At 36.5% G+C, this 22,047-nt stretch overlaps 1 protein-coding gene across 1 annotated transcript in view; it reads right to left on the bottom strand.

The window, feature by feature from the left end:
* The window catches only part of LOC116460435 (olfactory receptor 2B6), a 73,149-nt gene that overhangs the window by 27,352 nt on the left and 23,750 nt on the right, over nt 1-22,047 (bottom strand). The window lies entirely within an intron of this gene.

Below are 22,047 nucleotides of genomic sequence, written 5' to 3'. Positions count from 1 at the left end.
CTGCACTCCAGCCTGAGTGACAGAGCCAGACATTGTCTCAAAAAAAGAAAGAAAGAAATAGTGGTTTGTATCTCTGGATCAGAGAACCGGACTTGCTATTAGGTGAAATCTCATTCTAAATACTGTCTCATAAATACGGGAAAACCTAGAGTCATATCTAAATTCAACAAGGTGCAAGTGATCAAGCAAAATTTTAGGAAGAAGATTACTTCATTATTACTTATATCTACATCTCTGATCCTATTCATTTTATTTACTGGGCATGACTCCGACATAGATGTGTCAGACAAGACAGCGATGAAAAGCTTACATCATCGCCTCAATATTCTCAGCCTATTCAAAGCCTCTGTGACCAATTATGTTTTATACCACTGAGGTGTATTTAAACCCTGGGATTGGGTGACTTTTCTGATATTGGGAATGCTTTTCCATGCAGATAGAAAGACAGAAATAAGGCAATTCCCCAAACTCAATTCCAGTGGAACTAATATTCCGCATTTTATTCTCACAAAGAATCCACTTCTGAGAAGCCTAATTGAATATTGTATTTAGCTGATTCTTATGATCTCATAGATCAAAAAGATTTCATTCTTTACATTTTTAATTATTTGGTGGTGATTTTACTTCTTAAGGTGAATGTACTATATAATGTTAATTAACTAAAGGCAGAGTCCCACTTATTAATATTTTTGAATATTTTTCTAACTAAGCAGTTAGTAAAAAGTAATAGCATTGTGACTCTTAAAAGGGAATCTTTTATATCTCTCAGGTACATACAGGCACAAAATAGGGTTCAAATCCACTGTTATAAGAATGCTTTGCTATAATTAAATCACATTGTGACATGTGTTCCCAGCAACAGCTTTAGGATTTTATACATTAAAACTTTGACACCTAATTTAAGTCACCATAATCTTTGCAGCAACACACACTCACACACAAATGTTGACATTGGAAATTAAAGGATTGTCAAAATCATCACTCCAGAGGCTGCAACAAGTTTCTACAGTAGTGAAGGATGGATGTGATAATATCTACCTGGATAAACAAATCTTTGATTTGATAACTAAGAAATAATACTTATAATTGAGCCAGCATTGTTAGTAAGGGCGTTCCCTCCACCTCTCATAAAATGGGAATTTTAAAAGATGATGTTATATAATGGTTAAAGAAGAACATATAGGTACCTATAAATGAACTGGAAAGGTATATACCAAATTGATGATAGTGGACACCTCTGGAGAGAAAATTGGATTAAGGACTGGGGCTTTCTCTTTATCTAAAATGTTTTATTTCTTTAAAAATTTCTGGAAGAAAATATGACCATAAAGGAATAGCTATTAATTCTGAATGTCAGAATATACATATTTTTTCTATTAGTCTTTGTAAATTTCTATGTTTTAAATATCTCAAAATGTTTTAAAAATATAAATTACAAGTTATTTAAATATTAATGTAACTGATATGTACCTCTTATGAGCTAAGGCACCAGTGTTAACTATGTGATAGAGTTTACCTCATTCTCAGAGAAGTCCCAGGAGGTCAGCAGTTTTGTTTGTCAACATTAAGCTATTGAGAGTGATGAAATAACTTGCCCGAGATCACAGGGCTGGGTCATGGAGCCAACTAGATCCCCTGTGATTTCATTCCAAAGATCACTTCATCAATCACAATTCTCACTGCAGAGTTGAGCAGCGCAGTAATTATACTAAATCTGCATATAAAGAGACTAAATAAGTTGTAAAATTGGACTAAAATTCATGTCCTTTGACTTGTTGCACAAAGTTCAATATAAAAAGACTTATTGGTTGTAAATTGAATAAGGTAGGTAGGTAGCTGTCTTGGTATTACCGGCAAAGATGTAGAGAAACAAATCACATTTTTATTCAGGAAATGAGAAATACAGTCAAAATTTGCCTGCTAGGATGGGTTAACACTAAGTCACTGGGCACAGAAACTCTTGCCAAAATAAGCCTAGGCCTGGCATCATCTGTACCTACTGGAAGAAAGTGCAAGGCGACTGTGATTGGCAGTGACTGTCTCATTCCATAGTTATCATAATCATCATTTTCCCTATGACTTGTATGTATGTGTATGAATGTTTATCGACCATAAAGTGGAATATAATAAACCCAAGTTGTTTTTTTTTTTTCTTCTTTCTCAAATCAACCAGGGATTACTCAACTAGGATTATCCTCATCAATTTTTCATTCCCATTCAAAGTGGTTAAGCCATCTGTTCACTGCCTTTCTCCTTATATGGTCATATCAATTCAGTTATTACTCTTCCTTATTGAGCCTTCCCTTTGTGAGGATTGCATTCCTGTGTTTATGGACTTTAAATAACTAATGTATAATTTCTTTGTGTGCCAAGAATATTATTTTAAATGATATGTGTATGTCTATCCTTATTTGAATTCAATAGAATGGCTTCTAAACACAGTGGCATGACAGTTTTCTCACAAGAGCCATACACATTAACTATTTAATTATAGTGAAGCAGCTGATCGATTCTGGCATTTAAACGTGTTACTATTGTTTTGGAAAACAAGACAAACTTGTTTTCTTGAGTGACTTCTGTAACCATGACCAGGTAATTTAAATGTCACAATATTTTTTAAAAACTGAACCAAATAATACTCCAACACCACCTATTAGCTAATAAGCTTATAAAGAACCAGAATGGGGATTTACTGCTTAGTTTGGAGGAATGGATTATCAAGTCCCAGGGTTAAGAAACATGTGGGCACACTTCATAGCTAGATAGGCTGCTCATTCTGTGCCAAATGGAAAATGAGATAAATTCAAAGTCATAAGAAACCTAGAAGAACATTTTATGTTTCTTTCATTGACTCTCCATGTTCAAAGTCCCAGTATCAATACTTACCCCTCACAGTTTCTGAGAGCTCATTATTCAACATACTCTCATGCAATGCAGAACTACAGTTCATAATTTTATTCTTAAGGTTTTCCAGTTTTCTACTTTCTAAGTTAAGTTTTTGGTAAGAACTCCACTAATAAGCTCAAAGATCTCGCTCTAGCCTCCTCCCAACATTAATGATATTACACCACAATCTTTAAAATTTGACCAAATCTGTGTAAATAAGTGCATACACAGTCAGACTGTGAGATATTGGCATAATACATTTAATTGTCTGTGATTTTGGCCACAGCCTAAGGTTCTAGGGAAACCAGATCCTCGGGTAGTTTAGAGGCCTAGGTCACATTTCTTGCTATACCATTAACTTACCAAATTTGACTGCAACCTCAGAAACGCCATGTCCATGTTGCTTCTCTTTTTGGGATTTCACTTGGAAGTCCAAATGGGATGACCAGAGTGCAGACAAGGAGAGGAGAAAGATGACATTTAGGAAATCCAAAAGAATGGGAAAAAGACAAAGGGGCAACAGTACCTAGCAGAGCTAAATCTGAGTGGATGAAGACAGAACGTTGATGAGCACACAATAGTTACACCACTTGAGATACAGCTATGAGGTACAGCCACATACTCCACCTCCCAGCACCAGATAAGGAGCCAGATAAGGAGCAGCATGAGGGAAGTTGGGGGGGTCTCCAATGTACACTCAGCACAGGAAACACTTATTAAAGATTCAAGTCTGAGAAGGAAGCTCTCCTTATAGGGTTCAGAGTTGATATGGGATTGGATACTTCCTTTTCTGATCACTCTATGGAGTAAAACTTCCTTTTCAAAAACTCCCATCCCTAATTATCCCTAACAAGGTTTGGGGGATTGTATGGCCTCAGAGGAAATATCACTCTTCCCAGCACACACATAGACGTGCATACACGCACTGCAGATTCACCCGAGAGAGACAAGGGACAGCACCAAATCTTCAAGAGTCTATTTTCATCATCAAGACCAGTACATAGTAATAAGCATTAAGGTACCAAAAGTGGCCACCTTATACTTAGTTCAGAGCAGAACCTACAGTTATGGAAAAGATGTACCAGGATATATGTGTGCTTTGGTTTCTTTTTGTGTTACATATCCTCTACCACTTGCTTAGTGCATGCAGTGCAAAGAAGTGCTATTATTAAAGTGCTTTTACCATTTTGTTTACTTAAGATGAATTTTCTATGCAATTTTGAGATCCTTAACCATAAAGTTTAACTTGAATGTTTTCTATTTAAAACAAATAAGAGGTATATCAAGAGGAGGGTGAATTAAAAAAAGAAAAAGACTGACTTTTTGACATTTAAAATTAATATTAAAAATAGGCCAAAAATATTAAAACAATTTTATTTCAAAATTGCCAAATTCAGTATAAAATTATTTCAAGAGAGTTACTATCAATCTGACTGACAAATGACATCAGCTAAGTCAATAAATTAACAAGTTTTGGTTTTTTAAAAAGGCAGTAAATAACAGTATGCAATTGTTTCAGATCACTTGATTATCTGTTATAGTCATAAGGTAAACAATATAGAAACAGCTGCATCTCGAAAGCATATGTTCTATATTTACCTATCAAAGACTTCTAAGAGAGATAAATTTTACATTTTACCTCTGCAGCCAAAGGTTTTAATTGATGATACACATGAGATACAACATATAAATGCACTTTGTACATTTAAAATATTATTTAAATTTTAATAATATGCTATGGTCTACTAACTTCAGTGACTATTTCCAGGTACTTTTGTCAATAGAACAGAAAATATCTGGTCATTACTATGTCAAATACTGTTTTCAATATAAACATGATTAAAGTCATGTAATCTTAATACCACTAACTATACAAGTGGGGATACAATATATTAGCTAGAAACAATGATAATATAATAATCTCCATTAACTTACAAACAAATGACATACAACTTTTTTTCTTTAAACAGAAATACTGAAACACATAGATGTGCAGTCAAAATTAATCAATATTAATTCTGTATGCCAACAAACTTCTTGGCATGGTCAGATGACTATTCCTCCTGATAATTACTTTCTATGCTTAGATTCAGTTATTAGCTCGTATTACTATCTGTTAGCTAATATTTTCTCTTGGAAACTAGGGGAAAATACCTAGAGAATCTGATGCTGTCAAGAATTTCCTATCTGAGATAATGAGTGCCTCTGAGAAGTGAAGGAGATGAGGTCCTTATGGGGCAGTTAACTCAAGAAGGGATATTAAGTTATTAAACAAAGAAGAAAATTTAGAAGCAATATTTAAATTTATTTTTTGCCATCTCACTTCTACCGCTTTTATTCACTCTTGGCCCACCACCATTCCTAACTCATTACAAGTACATTTAAACTTGTAACTGAAGGAACTATTATAGTCATGGAAAGCTACTTTTTGTGAAATAAAATAATGCAATCAAAGGGTTATATGTGATGCAAGAAGTGCTTCCCGACGTGTTACCATATGACTTAACATTCTGTAATATGACATCATAGAATGTCTTCAGGAAAAGAAATGAAAGCTACATTAGTCATCTTTTCCATCAGATGCAATTACATTTAATTCAATCTTTTTTATTGCAATTTAATTGTTATCATCGTAGATTTTGTGGAAGTGAAGAACAGATTACTTATAATAGTTATATCACAAGTATTTATAAAATTTGATATCAACTGTCCATTATTTCTTCAAACTTTATTTTTCAAACCTGCTGTTTTTGATTTTCATCCCTTTGTGATTTGTCCAGTCAACAAGTCTTGAAACACCACCATTTTCTTAAGTCATCTCTTTCCCTGAATGGTCATATTCAATAAGTTTCTAGGTTTACCTATAACATCTGTCTTTCATACCTCCAACTAACTTTTTTGTTTTTACTTCTCTTGCCCTAGCTTAGTAGCTCATTAACTCTTGCACGATTTGTTACACTAGCCTGTTCCTTTGTTAATCTCTAGTATCTTGCTACCTCAAACCATCTTTCGCTTTGCTACAAAAGGAGGCTTCCTAAAATATAGGCTTTGTTATGCCCATACTTAAAGTCCTGAAGTGACTCTGTCTAGAGAAATACATATATATTCTTTAATATTGATGTGGTTCTGTACCAACTTCACATTTCCACTCTATCTAAAGAGTGCCTGTTTGTTTTATGCTCCAAATGCATTAAACTACTGATCATTTTTCATAAAGAATAAGAATTTAAATCATCTCTGAAATAAAGAGAAAGAAGAATAGCCTTTGGAGAATGGCTCAAACTCCAGCTCAGAAACAATTACTGCAGGCTTGAAAATTAGGAAGGCTCATTTACTATCATTAGAGAGAAAAATTGCTTTGAAGAGTTGTTGTGAAAGTTAAATAAGGTAAGAAATACTAAATATTTAGCATTGTCCCTGATGTACAGTAGCTCTTTGATAATTGTAATTACTCCTTTAACTATGTCTCCTTCCTTATGATGTTCTTTCAGATGCGGATATTCATCTTATAAAAATAATACTGAAAGAATCAAGGCCCAGGTGAAAAATTCTTCCTGTTGCACTTGGCTATTGATATGGTTTGGCTTGTCTCCACCCAAATCTCATCTTGAATTCCCATGTGTTGTGGGAGGCACCCAGTAAGAGGTAACTGAATCATGGAGGCAGGTCTTTCCTGTGGTGTTCTTGTGATAGTGAATAAGTCTCACGGGATCTGATGGTTTTAAAAACGGGAGTTTTTCTCCACAAGCTCTCTTTTTGCCTGCCACCATCCATGTAAGACATGACTTCCTCCTCCTTGCTTTCCACCATGATTGTAAAGCCTCCTCAGCCATGTGGAACTATAAGTCCATTAAACCTCTTTTTCTTCCCAGTCTCAGGTATGTCTGTATCAGCAGCATGAAAATAGACTAATACAGTAAATTGGTATCAAGAGAGTGGGATGCTGCTGAAAAGATACCTGAAAATGCGGAAGCAACTTTGGAACTGGGTAACAGGCAGAGGCTGGAACAGTTTGGAGTGCTCAGAAGAAGACAAGAAAATGTGGGAAAGTTTGTAGCTCCCTACAGACTTGTTGAATAGCTTTGACCAAAATGCTGATAATTATATGGACAATGAAATCCAGGTGTGGTGGTCTCAGATGGAGATGAGGAACTTGCTGGGAACTGGAGCAAAGGTGATTCTTGTTATGTTTTAGCAGAGACTGGAATCATTTTGCCCGGGCCCTAGAAATTTGTGGAACTTTGAACTTGAGAGAGATGATTTAGGGTATCTAGTGGAAGAAATTTCTAAGCAGCAAAACATTGAAGAGGTGACTTGGGTGCTGTTAAAGGCATTCAGTTTCGAAAGGGAAACAGAGCATAAAAATTTGGAAAATTTACAGCCTGACAATGCAATAGAAAAGAAGATCCCATTTTCTGAGGAAAAATTCAAGCTGGCTGCAGAAATTTGCATAAGTAACAAGAAGCCACATGTTAATCACCAAGACAATGGGGAAAAGGTCCGTAGGGCATGTTAGAGAACTTTGCAGTAGCCCCTCCCATCACAGGCCTGGAGACCTAGGGGGAAAAAATAGTTTCATGGGCCAGGCCCAGGATCCCCATGCTGTGTGCAGTCTAGGGACTTGGTGCCCTGTATGCCAGCCACTCCAGCTGTGACTAAAAGGGGCCAATGTACAGCTTGGGCCATGGCTTCAGAGGGTGCAAGCCCCAATCCTTGACGGCTTCCTTGTGGTGTTGAGCCTGCGGGTGGACAGAAGTCAAGAATTGAGGTTTGTGAACCTCCGCCTAGATTTCAGAGGATATATGGAAATGCCTGGCTATCAAGGCAGAAGTTTGCTGCAGGGGAAAGGCTCTCATGGAGAACCTCTGCTAGGACAGTGTGGAAAGGAAATGTGGAGTTGGAGCCCCCACACAGAGTCCCTACTGGGGTACTGCCTAGCAGAGCTATGAGAAGAGAGTCACTGTCCTCCAGGCCCCAGAATGGTAGATCCACCAACAGCTTGCACTGTGTGACTGGAAACGCCACAGACACTCAACACCAGCCCATGAAAGCAGCTAGGAGGGAGGCTGTACCCTGCAGAGCTACAAGGGTGGAGCTGCCCAAGACCAAGGGAACTGACCTCTTACATCAGCATGACCTGGATGAGAGACATGAATCAAAGGAGATCATTTTGGAGCTTTAAGATTTGACTGTCCCACTAAATTTTGGACTTGCCTGGGGCCTACAGCCCCTTTGTTTTGGCCAATTTCTCCCATTTGGAACAGCTGTATTTATCCAATGCCTGTACCCACATAGTATCTAGGAAGTAACTAACTTGCTTTTAATTTTACAGGCTCACAGGTAGAAGGGACTTTCCTTATCTCAGATGAGACTTTGGACTGTGGACTTTTGAGTTAATGCTGAAATGAGTTAAGACTTTGGGGGACTGTTGGGAAGGCATGATTGATTTTGAAATGTGAGGACATGAGATTTGGTAGGGGCCAGGGGCAGAATGATATAGTTTGACTATGTTTCTACCAAAATCTCATCTTGAATTGTTGTGGGAGGGACCCGGTGGGAGGTAATTGAATCATGGGGGCAGGTCTTTCCTATGCTGTTCTCATGATAGTGAGTAAGTCTCCTGAGATGGGATGGTTTTAAAAATGGGAGTTTTCCTGCATAAGCTCTCTTTTTGCCTGCTGCCATCCATGTAAAATGTGACTTGCTCCTCCTTGCCTTCTACCATAATTGTGAGGCTTCCTCAGCCATATGGAACTGTAAGTCCATTTTCTTCTTTTCCGTTTTTTTTTTTTTTTTGGCAGGGGTGGGACAGAGTCTCACACTGTCACCTGGGCTGGAGTGCAGTGGTGCAATCTTGGCTCACTGCAACCTCTGCCTCCCAGGTTCAAGTGATTCTCCTGGCTCAGCCTCCTAAGCTGGAATTACAGGCACCTGCCACCATGCCCAGCTAATTTTTTGTATTTTTAGTAGAGATGGGGTTTTACCGTGTTAGCCAGGATGGTCTCAAACTCCTGACCTCGTGATCTGCCCGCCTTGGCCTCCCAAAGTGCTGGGATTACAGGCGTGAGCCACTGCACCTGACCTAAACCTTTTTTTTTTTCTTTCCCACTCTTGGGTATGTCTTTATCAGCAGCATGAAAATGGACTAATACAGCTATTCCTCCCTGTTGCATTTGGTAGGATTCCAGAAGCTCTTTATTTGCAGTTTGACTTTAGCACTTATTTTACTCTACATTGATTTTAGTTTATTTTGAAGAAAATTTAGAGAGATGGATGATTAAGGGGTGAATTCTTGATAAAAAGAACAAAATGTACATGGAGAGAGAGGAAAAGGGAAATTTTAGAAGAATTTACCAAAATGAAAGAATCAAAATGCTTACTGTGGTTAGTATGTGAAGAGATATGAAAGTAGGGGTGAAAGACAGTGAAGTGGAAGAAAATCTGCTTACTTGATCTACCTAAAGGAGGAACCCCTTTGGTGGAAAATAACATCATCTAGTGCTCCTATTGTCCACTTACACAATGTCTAGTATATAATAAAAAGTTACTAGACATGAGAAGAGCAAGAAGACCATATAATCAATAATCAAAAAATTTTAAAGAGGCCTTAGAAAGAGATCCCTAGGCCAGGCGCGATGGCTCACACCTGTAATCCCAGCACTTTGGGAGGCCGAGGAGGGTGGATCATGAGGTCAGGAGTTTGAGACCATCCTGGCTAGCACGGTGAAACCCCATCTCTATTAAAAATACAAAAAATTAGCTGGGCATGGTGGCAGGTGCCTGTAGTCCCAGCTACTTGGGAGGCTGAGGCAGGACAATGGCATGAACCCTTGCAGAGGCGGAGGAGGAGGCGGAGCTTGCAGTGAGCTGAGATCCCGCCACTGCACTCCAGCCTGGGGGACAGAGTGAGACTCTGTCTCAAAAAAAAAAAAAAAAAAAAAAAGAAAGGGATCTCTAGATGAACCAGATCTTAAGGTGAGCAAACAAATATTTGATCATAACTATGATTATTTTGTTAGAGAAAAATATAGATAAGATACATAAACTTATAGAATTTTCACCAGAGAATTGAAATACACAAACCAGAATAACATATGCATTCTAGAAATAAAAAGTAAAGTAATAACAAATTACAATTTTAGTCTGGCTTATACACTATTGTTGGGAATGTAAATTAGTTCAGCCATTGTGGAAAGCAGTTTGGAGATTTCTCAAAGAACTTAAAACAGAACTAACATTAAACCCAGCAATCCCATTACTGGATATATATCCAAAGGAAAATCATTCTACCAAAAAGACACTTGCACTCATAAGTTCTTTGCAGCACTATTCACAATAGCAGAGACATGGACTCAACCTAGGTGCCAATCAAGAGTAGATTGGATAAAGAAAGTGTAATACATACACACCGTGGAATTCTATGCAGCCATTAAAAAAATCAAAATCATGTCCTTTGCAGCAACACGGATGCAGCTGGATGGCATTATCCTAAGCACATTAATGCAGGAACAGAAAATCAAATACAGCATGTTCGTTGGGTATACACAGATATAAAGATAGACACTGGGGATTATAAGGGAGGAGGGATGAAGGCAAGGTTAAAAAACTAAATATTGGATACTATACTCAATACTTGGATGATGAGATCAATCAGACCCCAAACCTCAGCATTACAAAATATGCCCATGTAACAAACCTACACATGTATCCCCTGAATCTAAGATAAAAGTTGAAATTGTTTTTAAAAACATATAAATGTAATTCATTTTTCAAGGCAAGCCCCCCCCGCCGAAACAAAACAAAAGAAAACAAAAAACCACCAAACCCTGTAGTCTTAGTTTAACCTTATAATACACAAATTGTGACTGGAAGACAAATAAGTGGAAGAAATCCCAAACTGACAACAAGAAAGAAAAAAGAATAGAAACAAATTATGAACATAATTATTTGTATAGATGTACACAAATAATTTAAGATACAAATAATTAGAGTACCAGAAAGAGAAGTGAGAAAATGTAAGGCAGAAACAAAATTTGAAGAGATAATGGCTAAGAATTTTTCAAAACCAGTGAAAAACGTCAGCCAACATATTCAAGAATCTCAGTAAATGCTAACACATGACAGCAAAAGCGTGATCCATAAAAGGAAAACAAATAAGTTGACTTCACCAAAATTGAAAATGTTTTTTCTGCGAAAGGTCCTGTTAAGAGCATTAAAAAAACAGCTATAGACAGGGAGAAAGTATTTGCAAACCATATATCTGACAAAAGACTCCTAACTAGAATATATTTTTAAAAACTGTCAAAACTCCACAGTGAAAACACAAACAATCCAACTAGAAAATGGACAAAAGACAGGAGCTGATGTTTACCACAGAGCTGATGTTTACCACTGACAGCAATAAACACATGAAAATATGTTCAACATCGTTACCTATTAGGGAAACACAAATTAAAATCACAAAGAGATATCGTTACATACTTAATAGAAGAATTTTTAAAAATACTGATAACACCAAAGCTGACAAGAATGCAGAGAAATGAGCTGTAATACATTGCTGATAGAAATGTAAATAGTACAACCACTCTAGAAAATAACTGCTTAAAAAAATTAAACATACACTTACCATATAACCCAGCAATCACATTTCTTGACAGTTATCCCAGAAAAATGAAAACTTATGCTCACAGAAAATTCTAGACATTGCTGTTTATAGTAGTTTTACTGGTAATACCAAAACACAGACACAACCTAAATGTCCTTTGAGTGAATGGTTAAACAAACTATGGTACATTCATGTCATGAAATATTACTCAACAATAAAAGGAACAAACTATTAATACACGCAACAGCTTGAATGAATGTCAAAGGAATTAAGCTGAGTGAAAGAACTTCATCTTAAAAGGTTACATGCTATATGATTTCATTTATGAATAAACATTCTCAAAAATGACAAAGTAATGGAGACAGTGAACAAATTAGTGGTTGCCAAGAGTTAGGGATGGGGCATCGAGAACAGAAAGAGACAGGTGTAATTAGAAAGGAGTAACACAAGAGATACTTGTAGAAATGGAACAATGGTGTATCTTGATTGTGGCAATAGTTACACAAATCTACATGTGACAAGTTACATAGAACTATACATACACACGCTTGTAAAACTAGTTAAATGAGTAAAACCTACAGATTGTACAAAAGCCAATTTCCTGGTTATTTTACTATTATTATGTAAGATGTTCCACCTCTGCCTCCCAGGTTCAAGCGATTCTCCCGCCTCAGTCTCCAAAGCAGCTGGGATTATAGGTGCACGCCACCACGCCCAGCTAATTTTTATATTTTTAATATAATAATATTAGACAGGGTTTTGCCATGTTGGCCAGGCTATTCTCAAACTCCTGACCTCAAGTGATCCACCTGCCTGGGCCTCCCAAAGTGCTGGGATTACAGGCATGAGCCACTATACCCAGTCTATACTACCTTTCATATAATGTACCATCTTACAGTTCTTTCATATAAGAAAGAAGGACATGTAATGAACTATACACATATCTGCCCCTTTATACAAAAAGAAATACAGGAATGGTAAACCAGAAACTAATGAGATTAGTTACCCACAGGGTTGGAGGAGGTAGTGATTTGGAATAGAGTATAAAAAATGGGAGAATTAGTGGAATGGAAAGGCTGAGGGGGAGTGACACTTTTCTAAGTACATACAACATTTTGTGTGTTCTAACTTTTATAGCCATAGTAATGCTTCATATATTCAAATTTAAATAAATAATTAAAGTCAACCGGAATGGGAGGTACCCAAAAGAAATACAGAGAACAATAAATTAACCCACCTGCATTACAAATGAGCAACAAAACCAAGTTAAAGAGGGTAAGGAAGGAAAAAAAAACTAACCTAATTAACTTTGGGAAAAAAGAGTATCTTGACTATTTTGCTGAGGATAGACTCATCTAAGGATAAAAGTAAAAAGAACTGTACACAAATATTGTACTCTAGTTAGTAAAATTGTTATTCCCAAGAGTGTGGATTAGCAATTCTAAAGCTATTTGTGTATTAGAATTGAGCAAATAAGTAAATATATTATGGATAATGAGAGCCAAATTTCCCCCTGTTCAACAAAGAAGGTACAAATAAGGAATGGAGGGAGTTTATGCAAATAAACTCTGTGGTATTTGGATTGGAATCAGAGGCATTAGTATGAACTGTGGTGACACACACACACATAGCTAGGTATAGAAATAAAAATGTATGTGTTATGTATATGTCAGCACATATATATTTACATATATATTATATATATATATATTATACATATATACACACACACATACACTATTTCTAAGCTCTGTTCACTGACAGAGTCTGGAAGCAATAATGAATCAGTAGCAATGAGCACACCTAGTGCCTAGATTTTGATTTCTAAATATATTTTCCACTAAAAGGAACCAAGGATCCTTAGAAAAATTATCGATTCCAGGGTTGGGGAAGTAAAAGTCCAAGATGACCCTAGAACAGCTGGTGGTGACACAGAGTATAGAAGTTCTCAAATAGTGATGGGGCATGTTAAAAAGATACGAGTCAACTTGAAGGAGTTCCCAAAGGCCAAATCTAGGACAATTTTAGCAGTAAATTAAATAATGATAGTATTGGGACTACAGACAATAGAATAAAACAAATACCTTTAAGTCTATATGAGTTTAAATAAATGACTGAACAAATAACAAATGGGGGAAAAATAACAGCTCTTCTTTACAGTAGAATTCCAATTAATAAATGTGGAATTAGCAATAGAAATAGAAAATAGATGCTATGGAAATAGTTGTTGCAGGCAACAATCGCTGATGAACATCAACGTAAGTAGCAAAAATATGATGAGAAACAGAATATTTGCATAATCTCAAAATATTCCCTCTCAAGATAATTATTAATGTAAAAAGGAAAAATGGTAACTTTACAGTGGAGAAACCTGGAAGAAATTATCTTAACCAAGTGTTCAAAGTTATCGTCATAGTAATACAATAAAACATCGTGAACATCTTGATATGATGTACTAAAAGGGGCACCTCAACATTCCTGTGATATTCTTGCCAAACATGTATAATCTTGATATACACCATAAGAAAACATCAGACAAACTCAAACTGAAGGTACTTCTATAAAATAATTGGCTAATAATCTTCAAAAGTGTCAAGGTCATGAAAGACAGACAGAGGAACTGTCCCAGGTTGGAGCAGGAGACTAAGGAGATACAGCAACTAAATGCAATGTGGGGTCCTGGATGAGATCCTGGAATAGTAAAAGGACATTTGTGAAACAGTTTGCTTTTTGTTTTCTTTTTTTGAGACGGAGTCTTGCTCTGTCACCCAGGCTGGAGTGCAATGGCTTGATCTTGGCTCCCTGAAACCTCCACCTCCTGGGTTCAAGTGATTCTCCTGCCTCAGCCTCCTGAGTAGCTAGGATTATAGGAGTGCACCGCTGCAACTGGCTAATTTTTGTGTTTTTGGTAGAGAACAGGGTTTCACCATGTTGGCCAGGCTGGTCTCGAACTCCTGATCTTGGGTGATCCTCCCGCCTTGGCCTTCCAAAGTGCTGGGATTACAGGTGTTAGCCTCTGCGGCTGGTCCAGTTTGCAAAATTTTAACAGTATTTTATCAATGGTAATTTCCTGTACTTTGAGAATTATGCTATGATTATGTAAGATGTCTAGTTGCAGGGTATACATGAGTTCTCTAAACTATTTTTGTAACTTTATTGTAAGTCTAAAATTATTTCAAAATAAAAAGCTAACAGAATCAATAAAATACACTCAGAGCAATTCATTTAAAGAGCTTTGCATTTAAATATGCAAAGATATATGTGTATATATCCATATACATATATCTATAATCTCTATTTCTTAAGACAATTAAGAATGTGAGGTGCCATTTTATTTTATTTTTTTCAGCCGTGAGCCTGAAGATCTGAATGTCTTGTTTTTAAAGCAGTAATTTAGGATTCTCTACCTTTCTATTTCCCTCAGTTGATCATTTTTTGCTAAAGGCTTGGCTTTGCTGCAGAAATCTGGTAGCCTCTGCTAAGATACTTCTGTCAAGGCATGTATGGCCTCCATATAGCATTCAAATCTGCTTCAGACAGATCAAGCACTTTTGGATTTTCTTGGGTATGACAGCTAACAGCCACAATTGCTCACCTATAGATGGACAGGTTCAAGATCTTTCTCTTGCTTTCAGCCACACACAAAGCTAACAGTCTCATGAGTTGATTCAGAAATAGATAGAAGCAGAACATTCAAATACAGTTAATTTCTTCTCTAAAGTTGAAATTTAGCTCACTTAGTTTATTATATCCCTATGGCAGCTTTTACAAATTGCCACATACTTGGTGACTTAAAACAACATAAATGTACTAGCCTGCAGTTTTGGAGATCAAAAGATAAAAATCTATTTCAGTGGGCTAAAATCAAGGTGTCAGTGAGAGGCTGCCAGGTGTCAAGGTGGTCAAATAGGACAGCAAGCCAAACTGAAAGTGACAATCAATTAAAATTGCCACCTTATGAAGCTTATAATAATCCATTTCATTCACCAGTCTCATTTTGTTTTATGCACAGGCTAAAGAGATAATAAAACTGGAGTTCAATACATCTTTCAAGTCTTTAACAGAAATATTATTCTCTGAAATCTCTCCAGAAGGGAGATTCTACTTGGTCAACTATTGAGTGTGGAGATTCATGGCGGTCAAATGATAAATACTGTTTTCACCTAAATTCATTTCATGTGGGCCCTGGGAGTCCAAAAATCCAGTCTGTGGTCATTTCCTCTGATTCAGGGTGTTCACCTTTTCCTTTGCTAGGCAGAGAGGAATTTACACAGGCAACGCCAGAGGTGAGGCAGTACTCGGTTGCTATATTGGAAAGGCGTGGCAGATCTCTTTTTAGTCCTCTAGGGCTTTCGACTGAGAGACTAGTATATTTGCCAGGGTTCATTCTCTGGGTTAGTCATAAATTCTAAACTTTAATTCCTCAGTACCTTAAGACAGTTGAAAATTCAGCTGTGTTTTTCAGAGGTTTTTGACATAGCTTGTTAAATGTTCTTTCTTACACAAAAATGTTTCAAATGCCTGAGGGAAAACTGCCTTGTATCAGGCTCTCAATTGATGCTGTGTGACTTTAGCTTTGCAAAAATAACACATTTCTGGGCTTCTCCCGTTTATTCCATATTAGTGGTCCTTTTACCAGCTTCATGCTTGCATCCAGAATCAGCAAATTCCACAGGGTATGGTGGCTCATGCCTGTAATCCCAGCTCTCAGGGAGGCAGAGGTGAGAGGATAGCTTGAGCCCAGGAGTTCGAGACTACCTGTGCAATATAGTGAGACGCCGTTCTCCATAAAAAGTGTATATTGGCGGAAAAAACAAAAAACAAGTGTAACTCCCCTCAGAATCAGCAAATTTCCCCAGAGAAAAAGCAACTTCAGCTCAACTTCATAGTTCTTCACTGCATAGAATATGAACTTTTTTGGTTTTTTGCTTCAATGGTTCTGTGATCTGTTATGCAAATTATTTTTATATTTATTTTCACTTTTCTAGCTCTTGAAGGATGATTAGGCTTCCAAAAACTATTCTTTTTTGCCTAAGAGAGGAATTCATAATCTGGGTTTAAGCTAAATTTGTAATAAACACTGCAGATTTTGCTGGTGTGGGTGGCTTCATAGGCAATGTCACAGATAGATTTACCATGAAATCAATGTAGCGTAATTTCATAGCGTATCACACGCATAGGCCCCTTCCAAGACCCTGGGAGAGATCCTAGCAATGTGTTCATATAAACATATGTTTATGTAAAATTTGGAAAAATACATTTTATCCTTAATTCATTAGGGGCACTCACTTTTCCATTCCAACTTCTCTCTATCGTAGTTCTCATGTCAATTGACAATGAAATGGCCATGAGAATTTTCATCATCTGGCTAGGAGAAAGTGTATTAGAGATATAATTACGGGGTTAAAGTCATGTATACAGATAGGTAAGTTGTTTTTAGCCCTCCTGGTGTAGGAATGGTTTCTAGGAATGCTCAGACTTTTGGCACTGCCTACTGACATTGCCAACTCAGCAGGATCATGATGTAAGGCACAGAGCCAGAATATGAAGAGGCCTGATGATGTCAGTTGCCATGCTTCTGCACTGTGAAGGCAGTGGACAGCCATAACAAATCTCATAAACATTAAACTTTTTTGCTCATCAAAAGATACTATTAGTAAAATAAGTAGGCAAGCCACAGACTGGGAGAAAATAACTTGCACATCTGACAAAGGACTTGTAACTAGATTATATATATAAAATTACTCTTACAAATAAATGATCAAAAGACAAACAATCCTATTTTTTAAATGAGCAAAAGGCTTAAATTGACACAAGAGAAGTTATATGGTCAATAAGCACATAAAATAGGGCTCACCATTATTAGCCAATAGTGGAATGCATGTTAAACCATAATGAGAAATATCTATGCACCCACTAGATTGGATAAAATTAAAAAGACTGACAACATCAAATGTTGGCAAAGATATGAAGCAACCAGAACTCTCGAACCACAGTTGGTGTAAGTGTAAAATGGTATCTCTAGTTGGGAAATTACTTGGAAGATTCTAATATAGCAATTATACACCATGATATCTACCCAAGAAGAAGGAAAACACATGTCCACAATAGATATTACACAGGAATGTTCACACTAGCCCCATTAATAATAACCCCAAACAGGAAAAAATAAAAATATCGATCAGCAAAAGAATTGATAAACAAATTATGATGTATTAATACAATGTAATTATTCTTGGCAATAAAAAGAAAAAACTACTGATAGATGCAATAATGTGGATGAATTTCAGAAACATTATACTCAGTTGAAGAATCCAGAGAAAAAAGTTTACATAGTATGCGACTTCATTCATAAGAAGTTCCAGTGTAGGGGAAGACTGTGGTGCTCATATTGAGTACCCAACATGTGTGAAGATATCAGGACTCAAATGAGATGGCCTGCACACAGGACTGAGAAAATAAGCAAATATATTGAGAAGCTAGGTTTCTTCTAGAGAAAGAAGGTGTAAGTAGGGAAAGTAAGAATTGCATAAGCCTAGTGAATTAAATTGAAATTGAAAGTATCACTGTGGACCCATGATATTTAACATATGTAGATGAGTGTGCATAAAAAGAGATACAGTGTGTCTGTGAGTATGTGTGGGTATAAAATAGTAATGAGCCCACCATGTTCCTAGATCGGGTTTCTAATTATCCTTCTCCACTGAAAGAAATTAGGGCTCTTTGGATAAACAGCTGATTTCAGGCACCTCTTGTGCTTAAAGTAAGAAAGTGCCTATAGAAACAAGGGAAAATGACAAAATGATATAGGAGCCGGCTTGCAGAGGTTCCCACTAGCCTAACTTGGGAAAACTTGAGCATAAAAATAAAGATAGCAATAGATTACAACCAACTGAATTTAATTGAAATCCATTAGTCCATACTGCTTTAAAGTTGTGAGTAAGTAAGTCAGCATTTGGTAGAATATAAACTAATAAATACAGAGGAATGGTGGGATTAGAAAATCATCATCATTTCATAATCATAATAATTGATTCAGATAAGAATCAATGAAATGCTAAATCTGGGGGTAAAATTTCAATAACAAGTGTGATGTCTATATAGTTTCAAAGTAACTCTCTACAAGATACATCTCAGTTAATAAATGCAAAATACTTATTAATTTTATAGCAGACAAACTTAGCAGACACTCCATAAACCAGGTAATAAAAGTAAAAAAATCTCAAATAATGAGACACATGGACATCAGATGCCTCTTAATATGAAGAATGAGAAGATAACAGTATTTCTCTCGTATTCCTGCCAAAAATAAATAATGAAGAAAAGTCAAATGCCCCAAATTGAGAGACAACTAAGTGACAGGCCAACATTCTTGAAAAATATCATGTCGTGAAAGATGAGGAAAAGCTGAAGAACTGCTCCTGATATAGGGAAACTACAGAGACATCACAAGTAAATACATAACTCTGAGTTAGATCCTGGACCAAAAGGAAAAGATTGATTATGAAGGACACAGCTAAGGCAACTGACAAAATTTAAATGTGGTGTGTAGATTGGATGGCTGTATTGCAATACTGTGAATTTCCTAATTGTGATGGTTATGCTGGAAATGGACAATATTCTTGTTTGGAGGATATACACTCTGAAAACTTCAGGGGCCATGGGCATCAGGTCCAAAACACACACAAATGCTTCGAAAAATTTACACATGTATACACACATATACATATACATGTATATATGTATATGTGTGTGTGTGTATATATATATATAGAGAGAGAGAGAGAGAACTATCAAACAGGACTTGATTCTTTGTATTGAAGGCTTTGCTTTTTTGGATTTCTTATGGCAACATGGAATTAGTTGAGGAAATTATTGTTGGACTACCCACGTTTGGAGAAAGCTTCAGCATTCCCTTTGATTTCTTAGAATACTACCCACTCTCTTTGGACTCCAGTACTAAGGGTTCATTTTATTTATTTATTTATTTTTTTGAGACGGAGTCTCGCTCTGTCGCCCAGGCTGGAGTGCAGTGGCGCGATCTCGGCTCACTGCAAGCTCCGCCTCCCGGGTTCACGCCATTCTCCTGCCTCAGCCTCTTCGAGTAGCTGGGACTACAGGCGCCCGCCACCACGCCCGGCTAATTTTTTTTTTTTTTTTGTATTTTTAGTAGAGACGGGGTTTCACCGTGGTCTCGATCTCCTGACCTCGTGATCCGCCTGCCTCGGCCTCCCAAAGTGCTGGGATTACAAGCGTGAGCCACCGCGCCCGGCCTAAAGTGTTCATTTTAAACGTTAGTAAAATTTGGTCCTTATCCCATCTCCATTTCTCCCGGGAAAGTTATTATATCCAGTCTTTCATGCTTCTATAATATTTATCTGACAGAAAACACTTTGTCCACCTTGCTACTTACAGAATTTTGATCTAATATTCGATATATTTTCTATTTTAAAATGCTAATAAGTAAATTTCTGAAAAATAAGTCCTAGTGGTAAGAAGGAAGGCATGAAAAAAAAAATAAAAATACAAAATACAAAAAAAATGAATAAAAGTAGAACAGCCAGATTATGTCACCAGTTTCCTGACACATTCTCTTTTAATCACCCTAAGCCTCAGTTTCCACATCTATAGCATGGAAATCGTGAATTGCTTTCTCATAGGGAATTTATGAGGACTGAGTGAGATAATCCTTTGAAAGGATGGCACGTGTCTGGCTAATAATAATAAATTCAGCAGATCCTTTTCCCTACTTCCAGAACTTGCATAAGTGGGCAGCACTTGATAATTTCTAAGTTTAAGAACTTTTGAAATAATCACCATTTATACATAATTGGTTCATTCTACAGAATATTTATATTTATTCATATTTTCTTGCTTAGTTCTTTGTTTACTTTCTTTTCAAACTATACTTTTGTTTATTTAAATTACAACCTCTTGGCCAGGCCCGGTGGCTCACACCAGTAACCCCAGCACTTTGAGAGGCCAAGGCAGGTGGATCACTTGAGGTCAGAAGTTCGAGACCAACCTGGCCAACATGGTGAAACCCCATCTCTACTAAAAACACAAAAAAATTAGTTGGGCATGGTGTTGCATGCCTGTAGTCCCAGCTATTTGGGAGGTTGAGGCAGGAGAATTGCATGAACTCAGGAGGTGGAGATTGCAGTAAGCCAAGATCGCGCCACTGCACTCCAGCCTGGGCAACAAAGCAAGACAACAAAGCTAGTCTCAATAAATAAATAAATAAATAAAACCTTTTTTGAAAATATTGTAAAAAAACAAAATTCACACACCAGTACAATTTTCCCCCTCACCATCCTCACCCTTATTCCTGGTCTTCTATTCAGGGGTAACCATTGCAGTTACATTTTTAAAAAATCAAATGTATGTGAAATCTTAATTTCTTTCTCTTTCCGGTTTTACTTCATATTCCATCTACCTCTTTCTCCTCCTCACCCTCCTTCTCCTCCTGATACTGCTGTCTGCCTCTCTCCAAGTTTCCTCTTGTTAATTATCTAAGAAGTAGCCTTTCTTATTATTCTGGAAAAAAAAAAAAAACAAAGGTATTTTGTTATGTAATCTCACAGAGACACACAATACAGAAAATCATATTTAGGGTGCCTTAAATAATTATTTTATAAAACTGGGACCGTGTTTTGTACCTTTTTTGCTTCTTTATTTGCTCACCCAGCGATACCCCAGGAAAATATCTCCAAGCCACCTGTTAGACCCATAGTTCCTTATTTTAGATGGATGCATATTATTCTGTTCAGTGAATGTATTAATTATTTAGAAAGTTATCTACCAAAAAACCACATTTTTCTCTATCTTTGGTCATTAAAATAACTCTACAATAAACGTCATTGTCCATATGTCCTTACATACTGTTAGTTTCCTTTCCCTGGGAAAGATTCCCAGTAGTAACAGTGCTAGATTGACAATATATATAGTTTTTAAGCAACTATTGCCATATTTCTCACCAGAAAGCCCATAACACTTTAAATATCCACCAGTGATCTGTGAGTAACTGTCTTCCTTCATCCACTTCAGCAATAAAATTCATTTATCCTTTTGTTTCTGATCTGGTGAAAATGGGGAACTTTATCATCATTAATATATCCTCTCAGAAGGAGATGTTGAACTAAAAATATATATCTTTCTATATTTGATAACTTGATCACATTTCCTTATATCTATTGATCATTTCAATTTGCTGTTCTCTAAACTGCCTATGTAATTTATTTTCCTGTTGAGCTATTTGTAGTATTTTTTCAAAATTGTTAAAAGTTTTTTTCTATTTAATAGATACCAAATATTTTTTCTAGAATTATAAATACATGTCTTCTAATTTTATTAATCTAGAAAAGAAATTTAAATGAATCTGCACATTACAGCATATAAAAAATAAAAGTATTATATTTGGATTAAATACTCTACTATAAATAAACTTTAAACCAGGCAATTTAAGGGGCCTGATACAATTCTGAACCGTAGAAGACCTTAGAAACTGAGACTGAAAACTCAAAATCCATGAAAGAAAATATATACTAGATATATTG

This window comes from Hylobates moloch, unplaced genomic scaffold (genome assembly GCF_009828535.3).
Source record: "Hylobates moloch isolate HMO894 unplaced genomic scaffold, HMol_V3 SCAFFOLD_20, whole genome shotgun sequence".
Taxonomy (NCBI): Eukaryota; Metazoa; Chordata; class Mammalia; order Primates; family Hylobatidae; genus Hylobates; species Hylobates moloch.
The sequence above is the reverse complement of the archived record's forward strand: the minus strand, read 5'-3'. Positions and strand labels throughout refer to the sequence as shown.